General features: G+C 41.8%; 1 long non-coding RNA gene across 1 annotated transcript in view; it reads left to right on the top strand.

Moving 5' to 3' along the window:
* Positions 1-266: 266 nt before the first annotated feature.
* LOC132533375 (uncharacterized) overlaps positions 267-21,129 on the top strand; it is a 169,225-nt gene continuing 148,362 nt past the window's right edge. Inside the window, exon 1 of the long non-coding RNA XR_009545245.1 lies at positions 267-370. This is a non-coding gene — a long non-coding RNA (uncharacterized LOC132533375). The remainder of the gene's footprint in view (positions 371-21,129) is intronic.

The following is a 21,129-nucleotide window of genomic DNA, read 5'->3' as shown; positions in this document are numbered from 1 at the left end:
CCAGTTCAAGCCCCCGGCTCCCCACCTGCAGGGGAGTCGCTTCACAAGTGGTGAAGCAGGTCTGCAGGTGTCTGTCTTTCTCTCCCCCTCTCTGTTCTCCCTCCTCTCTCCATTTCTCTCTGTCCTATCCAACAACAACAGCATCAATAACAACAACAACAAAACAACAAAGGCAACAAAAGAGAATAAATAAATAAATATTTTTTAAAAAGAGTGATCTCTATCTCTATCTCTCTCCCTCTTACTCCCCTTCCCCCCCCCCCCCAACAGAGGGAAGACCATGTGAGGACATGGTGAGAAGCCATTACCTGTAAGCGGAAAGAAAGAAGTCTCACCTGAGACCAGCCTCACACCTCCTGTCCTCAGAACTGTGAGTAACAATTTTCTGTTGTGTGAGTGATCCGTTCTGTGGTATTTTGCTTCAGCATCTTAAATTGACTAATATATCTGCTAGTGAACTTTCAAAACATTTATTTTATTGTTACAGAAAAAAGTACAATTGTATTGAGTTACATTTGACATATTAGTTTATATGTGGTTTACTTTAAATGTTCTTTTATATGAATATAATAGAAGTTATTTCTGGTCCATAAATACTTTTGGATATCTGTTTTTTTCATGTAAACTTCAGTTCTATGAAATTCTGGCTAAAAACTATATATTTTTAAGATAAAAAAGAATCATTAAGATAGGTATTATTAATGTAAAATTACTTTATTATCAGTTATAATAACAAACATTCTACTAAAAACTTTTATCTAAAACATTTTTCACAGACTTTTTGGACTAATCTGTGCTGCTGTCAGTTGCATACAAGAGCCCCTTTTACCTCAAACTTGTCAAAACTGAGTTTCATTTATTTACTCTATTTACTAGTAGTTGTAATAATAAAAGCAATTATTATTGTTCAGAGGTAGACAGAGTGATGGTTATGCAAAGAGACTTTCATGCCTGAGGCTCTGAAATGCCGGGTTCAGTCTTTCAACATCACCATCATCCAGAGCTAAGATTCGCTCTGGGAAAAAAGAAAAAAATATATATGTAATTTTTCAGACTCTGGGACTCATGCATGGTTGATTTAACTGTTCTGTGTCACGTTTTTGTTCAGGAAGAAAGAGGGGGTGGGAGAGAGGGGGAGAGAGACAGACATGGAGAGAGTGAGAGGTGAGGGCCATCATGACATCAGAGATCTCTCCAGGACTGCGGCCTCTCCTGAGTGGTGCTGGACATGAACCTGGGTTCCAGGCTTCACCGACGGTGTGACCATTAGCTAGGGGGCTCTCTGACCCTAAAGCTGAATTTAACACTAAAAAGAACGTTTTCTAAAGTGAAAAGGAAAGAATTTCTTTTGGCCATTTGAAACGGTTTCTTTGCTACTGAATTTGATATTTCTTACATGTTTATAGTTTTTTTTTTTTTTTTTTCTGTACTGGTTGTCTTTCAAAGTCATGGTTCATTTCCCCCTGTTCTTGCCTTCTTTTGAATACTAATGATATAATCGATGAAGATATACTCTAAAAATCTTCTTTTTTTTACTTGTTAATGTAGTATTGACCTAGGACTTAAGGAAGAAGACATAACCATACTTATGCTTCAGCTTTGTGATTTCATTTACCCTCCCTGGGTGAGTGACTCCTCCGGGGCTGTGAGTGGGGGAACCCAAGGGGCTAACAGCAAAGCGTGGAGCAAAACACAGTTTTTATTTATTTGTTTGTTTGTTTGTTTGTTTGTTCATGAGGCAGGTAGGAGGAGAGAGAGAAAGAACCAGACGTCCCTCTGATACATGTGCTGCCGGGGATTGAACTAGGACCTCATGCTTGAGAGTCCAATGTTTAATCCACTGTGCTACCTCCCAGACCACTTATTTATATATATATATATATATATATATATATATATATATATATATATATATGCATTTTAATATTTTTTATGGATGGAGACAGCCAGAAATTGAGAGGAAGGGAAAGATACGAGGGAGAGAAATAGAGAGACACCTGCAGCCCTGCTTCACTCGCAAGGCTTTTCCCCTGTAGATGGAGACAGGGGGCTTGAACCAGGGTCTTTGTGCACTGTAATGTGTGCTCAACTAGGTGCGCCACCACCAGCCCTATTTGTTTATACTTTTATTTAATATTAGATAGAGATAGAGAGGGAGGGAGACAGAGAGATGCTCACTGCTTTACCACTTGTGAAACTTCCCCACTGCAAGTGGGAACCAGGGATTTGAATTCAGGTCCTTGACGTGGTAACATATGTGGTCTACCAGGTGCCATATGGTATTTTTGCTAACTGTGGGCACACCAGTGGACAAAGACACATTTTTATTAATGATTTAATAATGATTAAGAAGAAGGTAAGATAACAGGGCTACAGTTTCACACAGTTCCCACCACCAGAGTTCTGTGTCCCATCTCCTCCATTGGAAGCTTCCCTGTTCTTTGTCCCTCTGGGAGCATGGACCCAGAGTCATTGTGGGATGCAGAAGGTGGAAGGTCTGGCTTCTGTAATCGCTTCTCCACTGGACATGGGTGTTGACAGGTGGATCCACATCCCCAGCCTGCCTCTCTCTTTCCCTAGTGGGGCAGGGCTCTGGGGCTCCAGGACACACTGGTGAGGTCGTCTGCCCAGGGAAGTCAGGATAGAATCATTGTAGCATCTGTGGCTTGGTGGCTGAAAGGCAGTAGGATATAAAACTGGACAAATTGTTTAATAAAACAGGAACCCAAAGCTAAGAAAAGAACAGAAGAAACTAGGGGTCTCTGCGTGGGAAGAAGCTAGTGTTAGCGAGCTAAAATCAAACCACCATCCACTGCAAGGAAGCAAAAGATGTTTATTCACGAGTTCGAATCCGGGCCGAGTGGTGACTGTCAGCAGTCCACCAGCTCGACCCCGAACAAAGCTCAAACCACACAATTTGTAGGAATTCAGACTATACTCAGGGAGGGGGAACACATCACCTTATCAACCTATATCCAATAACAGGCTATAGAAAATGCAAAATCCAATAATTTCAAACTTAGCAAAAGCATGATCTATTTAAAGCAAAGCACGGGCTAGTTTCAAACATTGCAAAATCACTCAACCAATAGAATCTAGTCAGGTAGGGTCACCACATCCTCCTGCCATCAGCTGCTCCTTCCTAGAAAATAATTTCCTTGTGCAAAGGCCCTGATAAGCCTTGCCTGTTTGCAGGGTCTTGGTAAACAACCGGTGGCTTACTGATTCTTGGTAAAAAACTGGTGGCTTAATGATTAGGTCCTGTTTCTAGAGGAAAGGGCAAGAAATTTTTCATCTCACACTAAGCAGAAAAGCAACTAAATACTTTAAAACTACTGCATCTAACAGCCAGGAAGTCTTATACTCGGTATGTTCTAAAGGGCTCATGCTAGCATTCTGGTGAACTGTATTTATGTATTCATTTAATTTTGGAGAAAGATGGAGAGAAATTACGAAGGAAGCAGGAGAAAGAGGGGGAAGAGAAAACCCTTGAGAGAAGCTTCCCCTATGCAGGTGTGTACTGGGGCCTCGAACCCTGAGCAGGTGACTGCAATGTGTGTACTCAACTAGGTACACCACCATCCGATCCCCAAACACTATAGGTTCTTAGTAACTACGACCTCAGGGACTCAGGCATGCAAGCTTCCCTGTTCCTGATTTTAGTGTCTTTTTTTTATTATTATTATCACAAATGAGAAAGAATTTCACAGGAGACACAGGAAAGAAAGAAGCCCAGAACACATTCTGGTACGTGTAGTGCTGAATATGGAACTGAGATTCTCAGGCATGAGAGCCCTATACTCTGCTAGTTGAGCTATTCCTCCAGTTGCATGATTTTTAGTTTCTTTAAATTAATTTAGTTTTAAAAAGATTTGTTCTTAACACTTTTGAAGATTCATTTCTATGAGAAATGGAAGCCTGGGAAAGTGGTGCCAGGCTTGAACTTGCCGTCTTCAGGCTCCCTGTCACGCACGCTGTGTGCTCTGTAAGGCTCCCTGTCACGCACGCTGTGTGCTCTGTAAGGCTCCCTGTCACGCACGCTGTGTGCTCTGTAAGGCTGAGCTGTTCCCAGCTCCTGACTTCTTTCTTTTTTTTTGACTCCAGGGTTACTGCTGTGGTTCTGTGCCTGCACTATGAATCCACTGCTCCTGGAGGCCATTTTTCACATTTTTGTTGCCCTTGTTGGTGTTATTGTTGCCACTGATGCTGTTGTTGTTGGATAGGACAGAGAGAAATGGAGAGAGGAGGGGAAGACAGAGAGGGGGAGAGAAAGACAGACACCTGCAGACCTGCTTCACCACCTGTGAAGTGACTCCCCTGCAGGTGGGGAGCTGGGGGCTCAAACCAGGATCCTTACTCAGGTCTTTGTGCTTCGGGTCATATGCGCTTAATCCACTGCACTACTGCCCACTTCCTGGCCCTGATTTTAATTTTTAAGATAATAATAACCTTAAGCATTTTTTAAAAATAGCCGGTATCATATGAGTTAAGTTGTTTGAGAAAATAATGTGTCTTAAAAGTCACATGTGGTTTTAGTTTTAAGAATAAGCTTTTGATGTAGGATACTCTATTATCAATGGGTGGAAATTCTGACATAAGAAAAGTACAATATATATTAAGTTAGTCGTTAATTTATTTGGTTATTCAAAACTATCCAGTGAGTGCGCAGGAGTGATAGAAAAAAATACTTCTCTTATTGTTTGGTAGGTAGATATTAAGCAAATGACTACTGTGTATTTAATTACTTCTAGTGTATTTATAGAAATTCAAGCTCATTGAAATTCACTAACAGATATTAATACTTCAGAAAATAAATACATGACAAATTCTCACTATAGAATTGTAAATAGAGCTTGAATCAATATGTTTATCTGTGATTCCTTCTATGGTATTAGTAATACTCTTAAAATGAAAATATTAAAATGAAAAAAGTAAGTTACACATTTATTTTTGTTTAGTTTTTTATTTTTGCTTTTTTAAAAAATCTCTCTTTGTTTACTGGATAGAGACAGCCACAAGTTGAGAGGGAAGAGAGAGACAAAGAGGGAGAGACAGAGAGTTCTGTAACTTTCCCCCTGCAGGTGGGATTTGGGGGCTTGAACCTGGGTCCATGGGCACTGTAACATGTACGCTCACCCAGGTGAGCCACCACCCTGCCCCCTTATTTCTGTTTAGTTTAGAATTTTTTTTTTCTTAAGTTAGTTGCAGTTGTACTAACCTTCAGAGACTGCCATCTCCTGGGTGGGTGTGTGTGCCTGTGCCGCTTCACAGCTGGATGTAGTCATTAGCCGTGTAATGAATGACCTCAGAGGAAAGTGTTAATAGTCATATTCTCCCTCTAATTTTGAGTGGGAAGGGAAGTAATCAATTTAGAAGATGATGTTTTACTTGGGAACACTGACTGCTTGGTGCTGAATGAATTACAGATAAAAAGATGAGTAATTAATCTTGCCGTCATGGAAGCATGTTTGAAATATTCTATTTCATACATAATTCTGCCTGCGTACATGGCCTGTCAAATCCCTACCTGGGGAGCTTAAGCAGACAGCAATGTTTTACAAATGTAAGCATGTATTTCAGCAGACAAAGTGGGCTGCTTCGCTAAAATATACACAAATACATTTGATTTTTATTTATTTGGTATTGGATAGACAGAGAAAATGAGAGAGGACGAGGAGATAGAGAGGGAGAGAGACAGAGAGACACCTGCAGCCCTGCTTCACCACTTGTGAATGCTAAAAACATTTTTTTATGATTCATTGCCATGGGTTATTAACTTTTATTATGTGACTCAGATTAATGAAATAGAATAATACATTTTTGTCCAGAATCATGTCAGATTATCAAACTGATGATTCATACATTAAGAATGTATCATGCACCTAAGTGATTGTGCAGTGTTGGAGTCTTGTAGGTCCACAATTTGACTGCTCCCCAAGCAACTTTCTCTTTCTCTTACCTTAATGGGAATGAGGGGGTGAGATTATATCCATAAAGATTCCTCTGGTACCAGTGTGCTTGCACGCGGTGCTAGGGTTCAAATATGGACTGCTTGCACAACCAGGTAATTTGGTCTTTTAAAGAACTAAATGAATAGGGCTTTGAGTTAATCCGCTAATGGCTTTTGCAGATTGAAGTGTATACAAGCCACTTATGATGCTATCTCCAGGGTCTAGTAAATCTCTCTTCTATCCTAGAAGTTTTAATATATAAAATAGTTCCAAAGAATGCATCTAATTTCACTTCCTGCATGTGACTGGATGAAGACAAGCAAGATATCCTCGGGGAACTGCAGGGAGTCTTGCTCCTTTCCTCTGAAAAGATTCCCTTGACACCCACTCAATAGAACTTGAGGAGACAATCACCAGCCATGGCAGAGGTCAGTCATACAATTCAGTATGGCAGCTTCATCACATTCTCCCAGAAAATGGCAAGAGGCTACAGAGGAAAGAAGTGTGTGTGTGTGTGTGTGTGTGTGTGTGTGTGTGTGTGTTTGTGTGTGTGTGTGTGTGACCCTGCTGCTTGCTGATCATCTTTGGTACCAAGTGAATTAATGGTCTCATTGTTAATGGCTTCCCATGTGGCATCTGCCTTTGGAGTTCCCCTCCCAATTCTGTGCCCTGGCCATTCTCCTATTATGGCCAAGAAAAACAAACTTCTGTTAAATTAATAGACTCAGGAGGTGTAGAAATGCTATCTGGAAGTCTACTTGCTTCTCTCAATGGGAAAACGGCTTCCATAAAAAGCTATTTTCATGGGTTTTGTTATGTTAAGACAAAAGGGAAACAACTTTGGAAATGTATTCCTGATGAATTCTCAACTCTTAAGGGGGGGTGTTTCAAAATGAGTTTCATATTTCTAAGAGGAAATTATAGTCCCCCCAGTGTTATTATAAGATGAATGAATAAACTCAAAGGGTTTCAGTGTTTATTGTTGATCTTCTATTAACATTGCAGCTTTAGTTATAAATTTCTTCCAGCATATTTCATAAAAATTGTTATTTATGCCGAAGTTAACATAGCATGCTTTTCTAACAGAGTAGATAATTTTTTGGCAAATGTACAATGTTCACAAATGCTAGTTTGTCTTGAGTTAAGTAGAAATAATAAGATTGAATAGGAATAATTTATTATTTAATAAGAAATAATAAGATTTCGACAGCATATCTCTTACGTAGCTTTTAGAGCTGGAAACAAGTTGGACTGTTAATATATGCCCCCCTTTCTTCATTTCACAGTATAATTGCCTTCCTTGCTGGATTATCTCCTATAAAAACCATCCAAATGACTTTTTTTTCCTCTCCCCATGCCCCAACATTTCCCTTGGCTATGAAATCTTAATTTGTTTTCTTTTTTTTATTTTTATTTATTATGGGAGACTTATTTCATAGCAAAGAAATAATGCATGCTGTAGCATACTATTAGATAATGACTGGTGTAAATCATTCAGATGATGACATTCAATAGAACCAATACTATTAGATTTGTTGCCTGTGGTGCTACTACCATCCTACCCAGAGAAGTGGGCGACTCGTTTACTGAGGGAGAAAGCAGGCAGATACACCCATTGCACAGGGAGAGGGTCAAGGTCATCATTACCCAAACACAGAGCAACACAAGGCATAGTCACATTTTGACCTACAAATGATTTGATCACAAGTGAAAGGTTACCATACAAGGTTTGATCAAAAGCTCACAATGCAATTTTCTCTGGTTGTAAATTACAGGCACTTCACAGGAGAGGGGCACAAGGGAGCAGTTGAGTAATAAGATATTTGCGGTGGTTTTCAAGTTTGGCCAAACACAATGTACAGTAATTCATGGCCTTTTTTTTTTTTTTAAGGGGAGTGGAGGGGTATGTGCAGAAAGGAAGCCCCCATGTGGAGAAGCCATCTATCATTAGTTCACAAGGTTGGGGGAACCTTCAATTGTCTCGACCCCAATGGGGGGGAGAGCCTGGGGTTGACCCACTAGGACCTCATGGAAACAACAACCTGAACTTCCCAGGCAGTGGGTCCTATCCAATAAAATGGAAAAAAATGACCACCAGAAGCAGTGGATTTGTAGTGCTGACACCGAGTCAAGGTGATAACCCTGGAGGCAAAACAAACAACAACAAAAGCCCAAACAGGTGTCCAGAAGCTAGAGTGAGTTTCGAGGAGCCAGCACACACCAGGAACTGTGCTGATTCTGCGTGGGGAGCCTAAGTCAGCCTCCACCCAGGGCCAGGCAGGGGAAGCTGGGGAACTAGATACTTGACTACTTCTGTTTCCCCCTTTTATCTGTACACTCTCTAAACAGGCTTATCTCCCTGTTTCCCAAGGCCTGCTGTTAAGAAGTGATGATTTGGTTTGAACCATGTGGGAGGGCTCGAATAGAGTGGACCAGAACGAAAGACAGTTATTCAAGCTGAATCAGAAGCAGTCTGAAAAATATTTTCATTGCCTGACTTATGATATACTCCTTTCTGGTTTTAACCCAGGTGTTTTAGACACTTGTTGACCTAGAATGCGTTTTATAGGAACTCTGCTTTTAACACAGTAGAACTCATCAGAAATCATTATGTGTTTTGGTATTTAAATAAGCTTTACAGAGTTTTATCACAAGGAAGTAGTGATTATTTACTTTCTCTTCAAAAAAAATATATATGTACATAGTTGGTCTTGTCTGTCAGACCTCCAATTTTTAATGCTGGGGTAATGGTAAGATTAAATGGCCACTGAGGACAAGATCTTGATTCACTGGTAAGGGTGTTAAGAGCATCTGTATGTTGGGGTGGTTCTTTTGTTTATTCGAGCACCTTGATTTATACTTCACCTCAAACAACGTGGTTAAAAGAAGCTAAGACAAAGGGAAATAACAATTGAGTTTCATAATCCAGTAGTAATTTGAGTTGCCCCTGGAGAGATACATTAAACTTGAGAAATTAAGGAGTTGGAGAAAAGAAGACAATTAAGGTTTAGCTAAAAAGGTTTCCTAGTAATCCAAGACTAGCAGGACATGGTAGGTCATATATATATATATATATATATATATTTATTTATTTATTTATTTTTTTTCTTGCCTCCAAGGTTATCACTGGGGCTCGGTGCCTGCACTATGAATCCACTGCTCCTGTGGCCATATTTTCCATATATGTATTTTGGATAGGACAGAGAGAAATTGAGAGGGAAAGGGGAGATGGGGGGGAGACAGACACTTGCAGACCTGCTTCACCGCCTGTGAAGCAACCCCACTGCAGGTGGGGAGTCGGAGGCTTGGCCCGTCATCCTTGCATGGGTCCTTGTGCTTAGTACTGTGTGTGCTGAACCCCGTGTGCTGCCTTGCTGGTAGGCAGACATTTTAATAGTGATGTGATTTCATAATGGCAAGCTTTCTCGAGGGGTGGGAAGGGGTGGGCGATCACCTGTGACTTCATTACTTAAAGGGCTGACTTGTTTTTTCAGACAGAAAGATAAGAGAGTTAGATGAGCAAAAGAGAACACTGAAACTTTCTTCAGTGTGATGAGAGCTACATTTCAGCTGGTCATGATACATGACAAAGCAAGCAGACTTCCAAGTGAGCTATCTTTTAGTCCCCTTGCTAAGCATGTTTGTTTAATCCGTGGGTCTTTATGGAGACAAAATCACAGTGCTTATTGTCTGACAACAAAAATTGTAGGGAGATGATAAAGAAGAAGATAAGAACAAAAAGAGTAAATAAAAACAAAGAGGCAGGGGGCACATAAGACTAAGACATCACTGTGTAATGTGTCCATCTAGCCCCCCGCCACACTTCTCATCTTGTGGTTCTAGGGATCTGAAGACCTTATGAACCTTCAGTCTGATGCTATATGGAGACTATTACATTAAAGTTCAATACTGTGATTTTACAGAAAGTCATTTTGTGGACCAAGAAAATGACCCTTTCCTACTTAGAAGAGCTTTAAGATGAGTAACCAAAATGAGAAAAATGGATTCTAATTGAAAGCACTTGTAATTAAATAGCTGTGATGGAAAAATTATAACTGACAGCCAACATGAGTTCTTTGGACAAATTCTTGTTAATAATATGCCTTGTACCCCTGTTAATAAAAAGAAGGCTTTAATATATTCTGGATTTTGAAGTAGAACTCCATCTGCTTCTATCTCTGTATATTTCAAACCGTTGGTGGTAGACAGCAACCAAACAGAATCCCCCAAGACAGAAAGTCATCAGGACTGGGTTTCAATGCATCTCTTTAATTCCTTAGACCTTTTTTTAACCTCTTCCTCTTTCCCTCTCAAAAGGACTTCACTAGATAGTGAATACTTTTAGATCCAAATTGGGAAAACTTTTTGTGCATAGAGATGGAAAGCACACCTATTTCAAAAGAATGGGAGATGATAGAAGATCATCTTTGAACCTCAGCATTTTTCACCCTGACAAATGAGCTATAAAATGGTTTTCTCAATATGAACCCAATTTAGTACAGTACTAAGTTCCAGTGACTTCTAGATTTTTGAGGTCAAGAAAGATGGAAAAGTAGATCCCCTGTGATTATATCCTATAGAAATCCTGTGCTTGTAATCAAAAAAGAGTCCAAGGATGTCAGCATGTCTTCCTTAATCTGGGCAACATGTCAAGTAAGATATGAGTGATAAAATCAATTACAGCAAACATACTAAGGTGCTTTTAACTTTGTTTTTGGGCTATTACTCCGTTTTTCATCAACGTAAGGATTGACTCAAGTCAGTCTGTTTCTCATCAGGAAAACTTACATTGTATTTTGAAGAAGTGGAAATCAATAGTAATAGTTTTAGAAAAGAGAACTCTAGGCAGTTTGGAACTCTTTTTAGGAGATTTTCAAAAACTGTCTTGAACTGAGTTGACTTTACACAGGAAGTGAATAAGTAACTGCCTGGAGTGACAGAGAAGGTGCTCTTGGAGTTTACAAGAAATAAATGTTTTGGCCCCTCAGATGTTTGTGACCAGATATCTTCTGTGTTTCACTACATCGTTCATTTTAATCCACATTTCTTGCCATTCCTAGTTCCAAGAGAGTGAAGAATCCCTAGATTTCAGAGAGAGAAAGGAGGGACAGAGGAAGCAGTAAAGTGGCCGAAAGAGGGAATACTTAAGGGTAGAGTCTGGTCTTCAGAACCATCTACAATTAAAAGGGAACTTCCAGTCCCACTCCAGAACTCTAGACTGCTGGGGAGGAGAGAGAAGCTGAATATTGACTTCTGTTGGCAATGGGCAATGGGTCAATCATCTTGTCTAAAGAATGAATTCTTCATAGACACCCAAATGGAGGGACTTGAGAGAGTTTCTATCTTGGTGAACATGGGGACTGAGAAGAAACTTAGAGATAAAGTTTGTGTCTTTCTGCCATAGCTTTTCTGCCTCACCTATTAAGTTTTGCTGTTCCTAAGTTATATCCTTTTATAATACCAGTGGTCTAATGAGTAAACAGGCTTTTTGAGTCCTGTGAGCCTTTTTTAAAGAGAGCTAGCAAGGGGAAGGAGGGAGGGAGGGAGGGAGGGAGGGAGGGAGGGAGGGAGGAAGAGAGGGAAAGAGAGAGAGAGAGAGAGAAAGAAATGGGGGGGGCGATGGTAGGAGACTGAACCCTTAACTTGTGGAAGTTTACGGTTTCTTCGGATAGTTAGTGTTGTGTTGAGTTGAGTGCTCAGGCATCTTTGTGATGTCTTCAGTTAAATTTAAGACTGGGAATCTCAAACAAGTAAAGCCTTTTTCATGGGTCTTACATATTACTCTACACAAGTTGGACCCATCAGTAGCAACTTATTTCTTTAAAGTTGAAACTATTTTTTAAAGATTTATTCATTTATGGAGCAGAAAGAGAGAGAACCAGAACATCACTCTGGCACGTGTGATGCTGGGGTGCTGACTAAGGACTTCATGCGTGGGAGTCTAATACTTTATTCACTGAACCGCCTTCTAGGTCACTCAGTTGTTTTCCCACCTTTAATGTCCCCACACTACAACTCCTGCCACTGGAGTGATAGTGCATATGCCCTTTTCTTTCTTTTTTTAATTTAATTTTTTTATTTATAAAAAGGAAACATTGACTAAACCATAGGATCAGAGGGGTATAACTCCACACAGTTCCCACCACCAGAACTCCGTATGCCATCCCCTCCCCTGATAGCTTTCCCATTCTCTATCCCTCTTGGAGTATGGACCCAGGGTCACTGTGGGATGCAGAAGGTAGAAGGCCTGGCTTCTGTAATTGCTTCCCCCCTGAACATGGGTTTTGACTAGTGGATCCATACTCCCAGCCTGTCTCTCTCTTTCCCTAGTAGGGCAGGGCTCTGGGAAATCAGAGCTCCAGGACACATTGGTGGGGTTGTCTGTCCAGGGAAGTCTGGTTGCATCCTGCTGGCATCTGGAACCTGGTGGCTGAAAAGAGAGTTAACATATAAAGCCGAACAAACTGTTGACTAATCATGAACCTAAAGGCTGGAATAGTGCAGGTAAAGAGTTGGGGGGGTCTCTCCTTTTCTTATTAATTATCCGCCAGACCAGGAATCATTGTAAATTTACTGGGTTTGCCTAACAATACGCAAACCCTGTCTATGTACTTAAGTAAAATAGGTGGTGTCTTTTCCCCTCTCTTTCTCCTAGACAGTTTGTATTCCTCAGGAGTGTGACATATTTTTGCATCCATGATCAGTGTCTCCAAGTCATGTGGTCCCTGTACACATTTTACATGCAGCTACTGTATTTACTACCTTAATGCTTCTCCACTTTCCATTAGCTAGGGATTTCTTCCTGTCTCTTCCTCACAGCCTCAGCTGTCTGCACCTCTTCACTGAAAAAAGTCACTCAGCTTCCTGCCCCCATTCCCAACCTTGTGAAATGAAAGAAAAATCATGTGCAGGCCTTTGTTTTATTTTTTACCAGAGCCCTGCTCAGCTCTGGTTTGTGGTAATGAAGAGGATTGCATCTGGGACTTTGGAGCCTCAGGCACGAGAGTCTCTCTGCAGGACCATTATGCTGTTTCCTCCGCCAGAGTTCTTTATTCTAATAGAGGAACTCTTGCTGGTTTTCTGGATAGCTTCATGAGAGGAATACTCACTACACAGAACAATCCTTGTTCAGAAAGTTAGAATTTTTAGGGGCCAGGTGGTGGTCCATCTGGGTGAGCACACACGTTATAGTGCTCCTTGTGAACTCAGGTTCAGTCTCCTGGTCCGCAGGGCAAAAGCTTTTCAAGTGGTGAAGCAGGGCTGCAGGTCTCTCCCCACCCTCCTCCCTCTCCCTCCCTCTCTACCACCCCCCTTCTCTCTTGATTTCTGGCTGTCTCTACCCAATAAATAAAGATAATTAAAATGTTTTAAACAAAGAAAGAATTGTTAATGACATCCCTCTTCTCTGGGAAGGGAAGAAGGACTGGAGAGTGTGTTCAAGACTTGTCACTCTCATGGGGTGAAGGCTCCGTAGAAATGCTGAGAGTCCAGGCCTCATAGTCTGATGAACACGGGCTACGTTCTGGGGAGGGTGGTACGCTGCATCTCCACGTGCAGGCACCCCTGTGCCTACCAGGGTCTGGAGCTCCCCCTCTGTGTCTCAGCTGCGTAGGCTATTCATGTAGTTTATAGTCAAATGCAAGTATATACAAGTGCTTCTCTGAGTCTTGTGAGCTTTTCTGGAAAATGATTTAATCCATGCAAAATCTTAGGACTGGGCCCAGAGGTGGTGCACTTAGTTAAACGCACTCATTACAGAGTATAAGGATCCAGGTTCAAGCTCCTGCAGGAGGGAAGCTTCACGAGTGGTGAAGCAGGGCTATGGATGCCTCTGTCTCTCTCCGTCTATCTCCCCTCCCCTTTCAGTTTCTCTCTGTCTCTAATAATAAATAAATAAAAATATTTTTAAAAAACAGAGTCAGAGCTTTAAAAAATTAAAAACAGTCTTAAGATCAATTAATCTATAACCAAATTGAATAGAAATCATGGATAAGCTGGGTGTGGGTGGACAGTCTTGTGGGGCTGATTCCTGCAGGGTCAGTACAAACTCCAAGAAGCTACTATCAAATTTCCTATGGAAAATCCACGTGTCTGGTGTTGTGAGTGCTCATCGCCGTGTGAGAGTAAAGGTGGGTTATGTGTGTGTGTATATAAAATTCACTTACTGTTAGTCAACAATTCGTTTGGCTTTATATATTTATTTATTTTTTAAAGATTTTTTTTTTTTTACTTTTATGGTGGGGAGGAGGTTTTGATTTTTCTTTCTTTTTTTAATATTCATTTTATTTTTTTATTACCTTTTTGTTGCCCTTGTTGTTTTATTGTTGTAGTTATTATTGTTGTTGTCGTTGTTGGATAGGACAGAGAGAAATGGAGAGAGGAGGGGAAGACAGAGAGGAGGAGAGAAAGACAGACACCTGCAGACCTGCTTCACCGCCTGTGAAGCGACTCCCCTGCAGGTGGGGAGCCGGGGGCTCGAACCGGGATCCTTATGTCGGTCCTTGTGCTTTGCGCCACCTGCGCTTAACCCGCTGTGCTACCACCCGACTCCCTCATTTGGCTTTATATATTAACTTTTTTTTCAGCCACTAGGTTGCAGATGCTACCATGATGCCAGCCTGACTTTCCTGGACAGACAGTCCCACCAATGTGTCCTGGAGCTTGGCTTCCCCAGAGTCCTTCCCACTGGGGAAAGAGAGAGGCAGACTGGGAGGACGGATCCACCTGTCAACACCCATGTTCAGCTGTGAAGCAATGACAGAAGCCAGACCTTCCACCTTCTGCATCCCACAATGACCCTGGGTCCATACTCCCAGAGGGACAGAGAATAGGAAAGCTGTCAGGGGAGGGGATGGGATATGGAGTTCTGGTGGTGGGAATTGTGTGGAGTTGTACTCCTCTCCTCTTATCCTATGGTTTTTGTCAGTATTTTATTTTTATAAATTAAAAATTAAAAAAAAGTGATACAGAAAAAAAATTGTTTCTGTCCTCGTGTTTCCTCTTGATCACTGGCTACAAAAGGAAATTTAGTTCCACTGAGAGCCCTCCCTTCTCTGCTCAGAATTCCAGCTCCTGCAGCTGCCTAAGGCCCCCATACTGAATTAGGCCTTGTCTCAGACCCTTACTGTTCTATCCATAACAGTACTTTCGCCACAGATCAGTATTTTAGCATGCTCAATTCTATACTGCCTTAAAATATTTTCTCTCTTCTGCCCTAGCTTTCCTTAGAGTTGACTGCTCTTTTTCAAACTGAGGGTTCTCTAAACTTTTTTTTTTTTGTTACTGTCTTTATTTCCTTATCATTCTCTCTTTGCTTGGCTCCTTCTGTAATTCGAGGAGTCAGCTTTATTGCAGTAACAACTACCCCAAGACTAACACAATAAAATGTATGTCTTTTAAATTTTTATTTATAAAATGGAAATGATAAGACTATAGGATAAGAAGGGTACAATTCCACACAATTCCCACCACCAGAACTCCGTATCCCACCCCCTCCCCTGATAGCTTTCCTATTCTCTATCCCTCTGGGAGTGTGGACCCAGGGTCACTGTGGGATGCAGAAGGTGGAAGGTCTGGCTTCTGTCATTGCTTCCTCGCTGAACATGGGCGTTGGCAGGTTGATCCATACTCCCAGCCTGTCTCTCTCTTTCCCTAGTGGGGCAGGGAGCTACTCTCTTCCCTGATGCCACTTTCTAGTCCTTTTTCCAACTATGACACCATCTCCCCAGACAATAACCTGGGTTCACCTGCACGTGTGATGTCAGGCTTAGGCAAAAACATGTATGTTTTCCTTTTAGTTCACACCAAGCACTGGTAGCTTACTGCTTTTCTGTTCTCCCCATTATTCCAGAACCCATTCATAGGGACCAACTCTTTGAGAAATGGTGCTTTTGTGGCGGAAAAAAAAGCCATCCAAATTGGTAAAAAACACTTCTGACCATTTCTCTTTTTAAAATTTTATTGGGGGGGGGTCTGGTGGTAGCACAGTGGGTTAAGCGCACGTGGCGCAAAGCACAAGGACCAACGTAAGGATCCCCACATGCAGGGGAGTCGATTCATAGGCAGTGAAGCAGGTCTGCAGGTGTCTGTCTTTCTCTCCCCCTCTCTCTATCTTCCCCTCCTCTCTCCATTTCTCTCTGTCCTATCCAACAACAACATCACTAATAAGGATAATAATAACCACAACAATGGTAAAACAACCAGGGTAACAAAGGGGGAAAAATGGCCTCCAGGAGCAGTGGATTCGTGGTGCAGGCACCGAGCCCTGGCAGTAACCCTGGAGACAAAAAAAAAAAAAATTAGTGACTTAATGTTGGTTTACACAATCATAAGATTACAGGCATCTCATTCCCCATTGTTCCCAACACCAGAGTTCTGTGTCCCCATTCCCTCCATTGGGAACTGCAGCGGTTCTCCCAAGGTCACAGATTCGGGCTGACTGTTATTTCTATAACTGTCTGTCTATATTTGTATATATTTGACCATTTTGTTTCAGGGTCCAATCTTCTTTTCCTTTCTAACTCATACTTAGACCTGTTACTACTTCTGAATGTTTTTCATAATTTCCTCTTCTCTTTCTGGGTCCTAATGGAGCTGGAGGTCAGAACACTTTACTCATCTTCCCTTATCATTTCTTCTTCATTGGGAATATGAATCAAAATTCTTTTTTGGAGTGTAGAAGGAGGAAGGTCTGGCTTCTGTCATTGCTTCTTTCCTGGCCATGGGTGTTGGCAGGTGGATCCACACCCCCAGCCTGTGTCTGTGTTTCCCTAGTGGGGCAGGGCTCTGGGGAGGTGGAGGTTCCAGGACACATGGGTGAGGCCGTCTGCCCATGGAAGTCAGGTTGGCTTCATGGTAGCATCTGCGACTTGGTGGCCAAAGGTGGTAAGATATAAAGCAGAAGGAAATGATTATTGAATGGGAACCAAAAAGTAGGGGATAAAGCAGGTGAGAACAAGGATCTTCGAGTGGAAAGAAGTGAGAAAGTCTGTTTTAGGTACGTGCCTAGGGGGCTATGACTTTCAGAGTTTTTGCTTGAGTTTGATAGCTAACATGGAGTTAGACAAAAATATAGTCTGGGAAGATGGTGTTGAGAATAGGGCCTGAAGAGTTGCGTATAGGGACGGGACTGGATTAGAGTAGAGATTACCTGCCAAACTTGAATAAAGTCTATGAATAAAATTAACTGCTTACCCCATCATCCTGACCCAGGGCCCATGTCTATTCACATTTAACAGGAGCCTGTGTGACCTCCAACTCCCTGTCAGACTGAGCTCACAGTCCATGGTCACAGCTGGGAACATTCTAGGCTGCTCTCATGTCAGGACCCGTCTTCCCTGAGTGGCAGAGCAGGCTGACCAGCCTCCCTTTAGAGTGGGGCGTTCCTGCTGTTGCTGTTAACAGTGAGGACAAGGTCCAGGAGAGGCCCACAAGAGGGTTTAGGATGATGTTCCTGATGGAAGTGACTAGTGATGGTAGAGAGAGGGGTCTGCTGGAGGTCTAGGCCCACCGTACTTGTTTGAGAATCCAAGCATTCCCTAACGAAAATTTTCGTTTGTTTGTTGTACCCCTTTGTTCTATTTCATAGGACAGAGAGAACTTGGGAAGGGAGGGAGAACTAGAGAGAGACAGAGAGACGCCTGAAGACCTGACTCGGCACTAGGGACGCTTCCCCCGCAGGTGGGGAGCAGGGGCTGGCACGTGAGTCCTCACACATGGCTAACACGAGCTGCCACACAGCCCCTGCTGACCATTTCTCTTGCCATCTCTTATGCTCATCAATTCGGAGTATAAAATCAGTAAAAGCTGTACTCTTTGATATTTTTACCAGAATGTATGCTGCACTGATATGTTTACAGATGTCATCAACTAGATCTCAGTATAGATGTTGCCATCTTTACTGAACCCTATGTGACTACCACCTACAGACTTCCCTTGTACTCCTTGTGTTTCTTACTTTTTTTTTTTTTTGCCTCCAGGGTTATCACTGGGGCTCAGTGCCTGCACGATGAATCCACTGCTCCTGGAGGCCATATTTTTTTCCCATTTTGTTGCCCTTGTTGTTGTGCCTGTTGTAATTGTTACTGCTATTGTTGTCATAGCTGTTGTTGTTGTTGGAGAGGACAGAGAGAAATGGAGAGAGGAGGGGAAGACAGAGAGGGGGAGAGAAAGACAGACACCTGCAGACCTGCTTCACCACGTGTGAAGCGACTCCCCTGCAGGTGGGGAGCCGGGGGCTGGAACCGGGATCCTTACGCGGGTCCTTGTGCTTTGCACCACATGCGCTTAAACCGCTGTGCTACCACCCAGACCCCATATTCCTTGTATTTCTACTGAAGTGCTGATTCTGCTACTGAAGTCCTGATGATATCTGTCTGACTATCTATCTATCTATCTATCTATCTATCTATCTATCTATCTATCTATCATCTATCTATCTATCTATTATATTTAACTATGCTGTCATATAATGTGTCTTACAAGGTCAGGGTAAAATAGGTTAGAATAGGGAGTTGGGTGGTAGTGCAGTGAGTTAAGCGCACATGGCACAAAGCACAAGGACTGGGATAAGGATTCTGGTTCAAGTTCCCCAGCTCCCCACCTGCAGGGGAGTCGCTTCACAGGTGGTGAAGCAGGTCTGCAGGTGTCTGTCTTTCTCTCCTCCTCTCTGTCTTCCCCTCCTCTCTCCATTTCTCTCTGTCCTAGCCTACAACGACGACGACATCAATAACAACACAAAAACAACAAGGGCAACAAAAGGGAATATAAAAAATAAAAAAGGTGCTAAAAAATACTAATCTGGTCTTTTCACCTTTTAGTCAAAACAGATCAATTACTTTCTATTTCCTATAAGTATATGAGACAACTGCCTATTCTTCATAATTTACCACTGTTTGATAAACAGGTTTTATAGATTCAATTTCCATATCATTTATCACATCTAGCTTTTTTCTATCCCTAAAGCCACTGATAATTAAAGCATTTATCATGTTGTGTTGGAATCACCAGAACAACCTCAAAACCAGTCTTTCTTTCTCAACTTGGTTTTTCCTACCACATTACAACTCTGCTACCAGACTGATTTTTCATGCAAATTAAAATATGATCATATCAGTCAAAGGTTTAACTCCTTAGCATTAGCACACAGAAGTTCTTTTTTAAAATAATTTTTTTAATCTTTATTTGTTTAGTGGACAGAGATAGTAGAAATTGAGAGGATGGGGGAGGCAGAGAGGGAGAGAGACAGAGAGACATCTGCAGTCCTGCTTCACCACTCACACAGATTTCCCCCTGCAGGGGGGACCGGGGCCGTGAGCACGAGCACTGCAATGTGTGTGCTCGACCAGGTTCTCCACAACCTGGACCCCAGAAGGTCTGAATTCTCTCTCTCTCTCTCTCTCTCTCTCTTAGTTATATGTCATTGGGTAGGATAGAGAAATTTAGAGGGAAGAAGGAGGTAGGGAGCGAGGGAGACAAAAGAGAGACACCTGCAACTCTGCTTCATCACTTGTGAAGCTTTCCCCGTGCAGGTGGGGACCAGGAGCTTGAATACGGCTCCTTGAACACTTTAATGCGCATGCTTAACCAAGTGTACCACCGCCTGGCCCCTTCTGCCTCTCTAGCTCTATCTAAATAATTAGTGTAATTCTATTAAATGGCATTATCACAATAATGATACTGGCCTTTTCATCTGGTCCTTTCACCATCCTCCTACAAAACTATTCAACACTGTTTTCTCAATTTATCTGAGAAGGCTTTTCTATTCCCTCCATCCCGCCTAGCAGAGAACTCACACTTCCACTCTAGGTGCTCCTTTTAAAGCTTGTTCAGATTTCTCTAATTGTCATGACAACACCCAGTTGCCTCAGCCTATACTAACTCATAATCCACTTGTGACACGTGTCTGCAAAATACTCTCCACCCTCAGTTTAAAGGTCTTTTCCACCATCACGCACCAGGATCCCAAAGTCAACATCCCCCCAGCCTGTACTTGTGGGTGATATAGGTTCACCCCCCAGAAGTGCATATCATGCAAAACAAACATCATAGATGTCCGAGAAGTACCTTGGTCTCCCTCCCTCTCTCTCTCCCTCTCCGTCTCTCTCTCTCTGTCTCTCCCTCTCCGTCTCCGTCTCTCTCTCTCTGTCTCTCTCTCCCTCTCCGTCTCTCTCTCTGTCTCCGCCTCTCTTTCTCCCTCTCTGTCTCTGTCTTTCTCTCTCTCTCCATCTCTCTCTCTCTGTCTCTCTCTCTCTCTCTGTATTCTATACAAACACACAGTTTGATAGTTGAGGTTCTGGGTCCCGTCTCTCTTTTCCCACCTCAGGAATGCTTTCACTCAAAGGCAAGGGAGTGACAAGACTGCTAGCTCTCATGTTTCTTTTTGTCATTGTACCTTGCCGGTATGAATGAAACAGTTGTTACTTTCCCCTTCATCTTGTGTCCATGTACGTTGGGAATTCTGAAGGACATAGGCAATTTTTATAGTACTACTTTAGAGTTTTTCTTTCTGTGTTTCCCTTTCTCGTGGAAAGAACTGTCTAATTTTCCAGTTCTTTCAGTCTCAGGAACTCAATCTCTTGTCATTACAAGTGAGCTGACATCAGCATTCTTTCACGGTACTGTACACAGGCTGGAGTATATATTTAAATTCCAACTTCATTGGGTTTAATACTGTCTATGAAAGGTAGGTGCTTTTCTCTCTTTTTTTATAATGTCCATCTTCAATCACTTACATGTATTTATTAATCAACTCTTTTATCTGTTTTTGTGTTGGGCCATCTCCCCTGCACATATGTAGTTTACCTGTTAGTTAAGGGCATAGGCAGAGTTATACCAATACTTTGTATTTTATTATTTCAAAGCTTTCCAGCTAAATTTTTGATATTTTAGTCTTAAATTCTGTCCCAAACTAGGCTACAAAGGTTATTCTTTTTGCATATCTGTACTTATACTTTGGAGGATACCTTAGGTAAAAAAAAAACAAAAAAACAAAAAACATGACCATGTGAACTATTGACTTTGTAATTGTATTTTTATGGAAGATTTCATGTGTTCACTTACTTGTACAATTCTACCTCCTCTTTTGCATTAATGTCTTCATTCTTTTAGCAGATGCTATTTTTTTCCATAGGTATCCACTGTTTTGAAAAAATAAAACCAGTTCATAACTTTTCAGCTA

The sequence above is a fragment of the Erinaceus europaeus genome, chromosome 16 (genome assembly GCF_950295315.1).
Source record: "Erinaceus europaeus chromosome 16, mEriEur2.1, whole genome shotgun sequence".
NCBI classification, from domain to species: domain Eukaryota; kingdom Metazoa; phylum Chordata; class Mammalia; order Eulipotyphla; family Erinaceidae; genus Erinaceus; species Erinaceus europaeus.
Note: the sequence above shows the minus strand (reverse complement) of the source record. Positions and strands in the feature narration are given on the sequence as shown.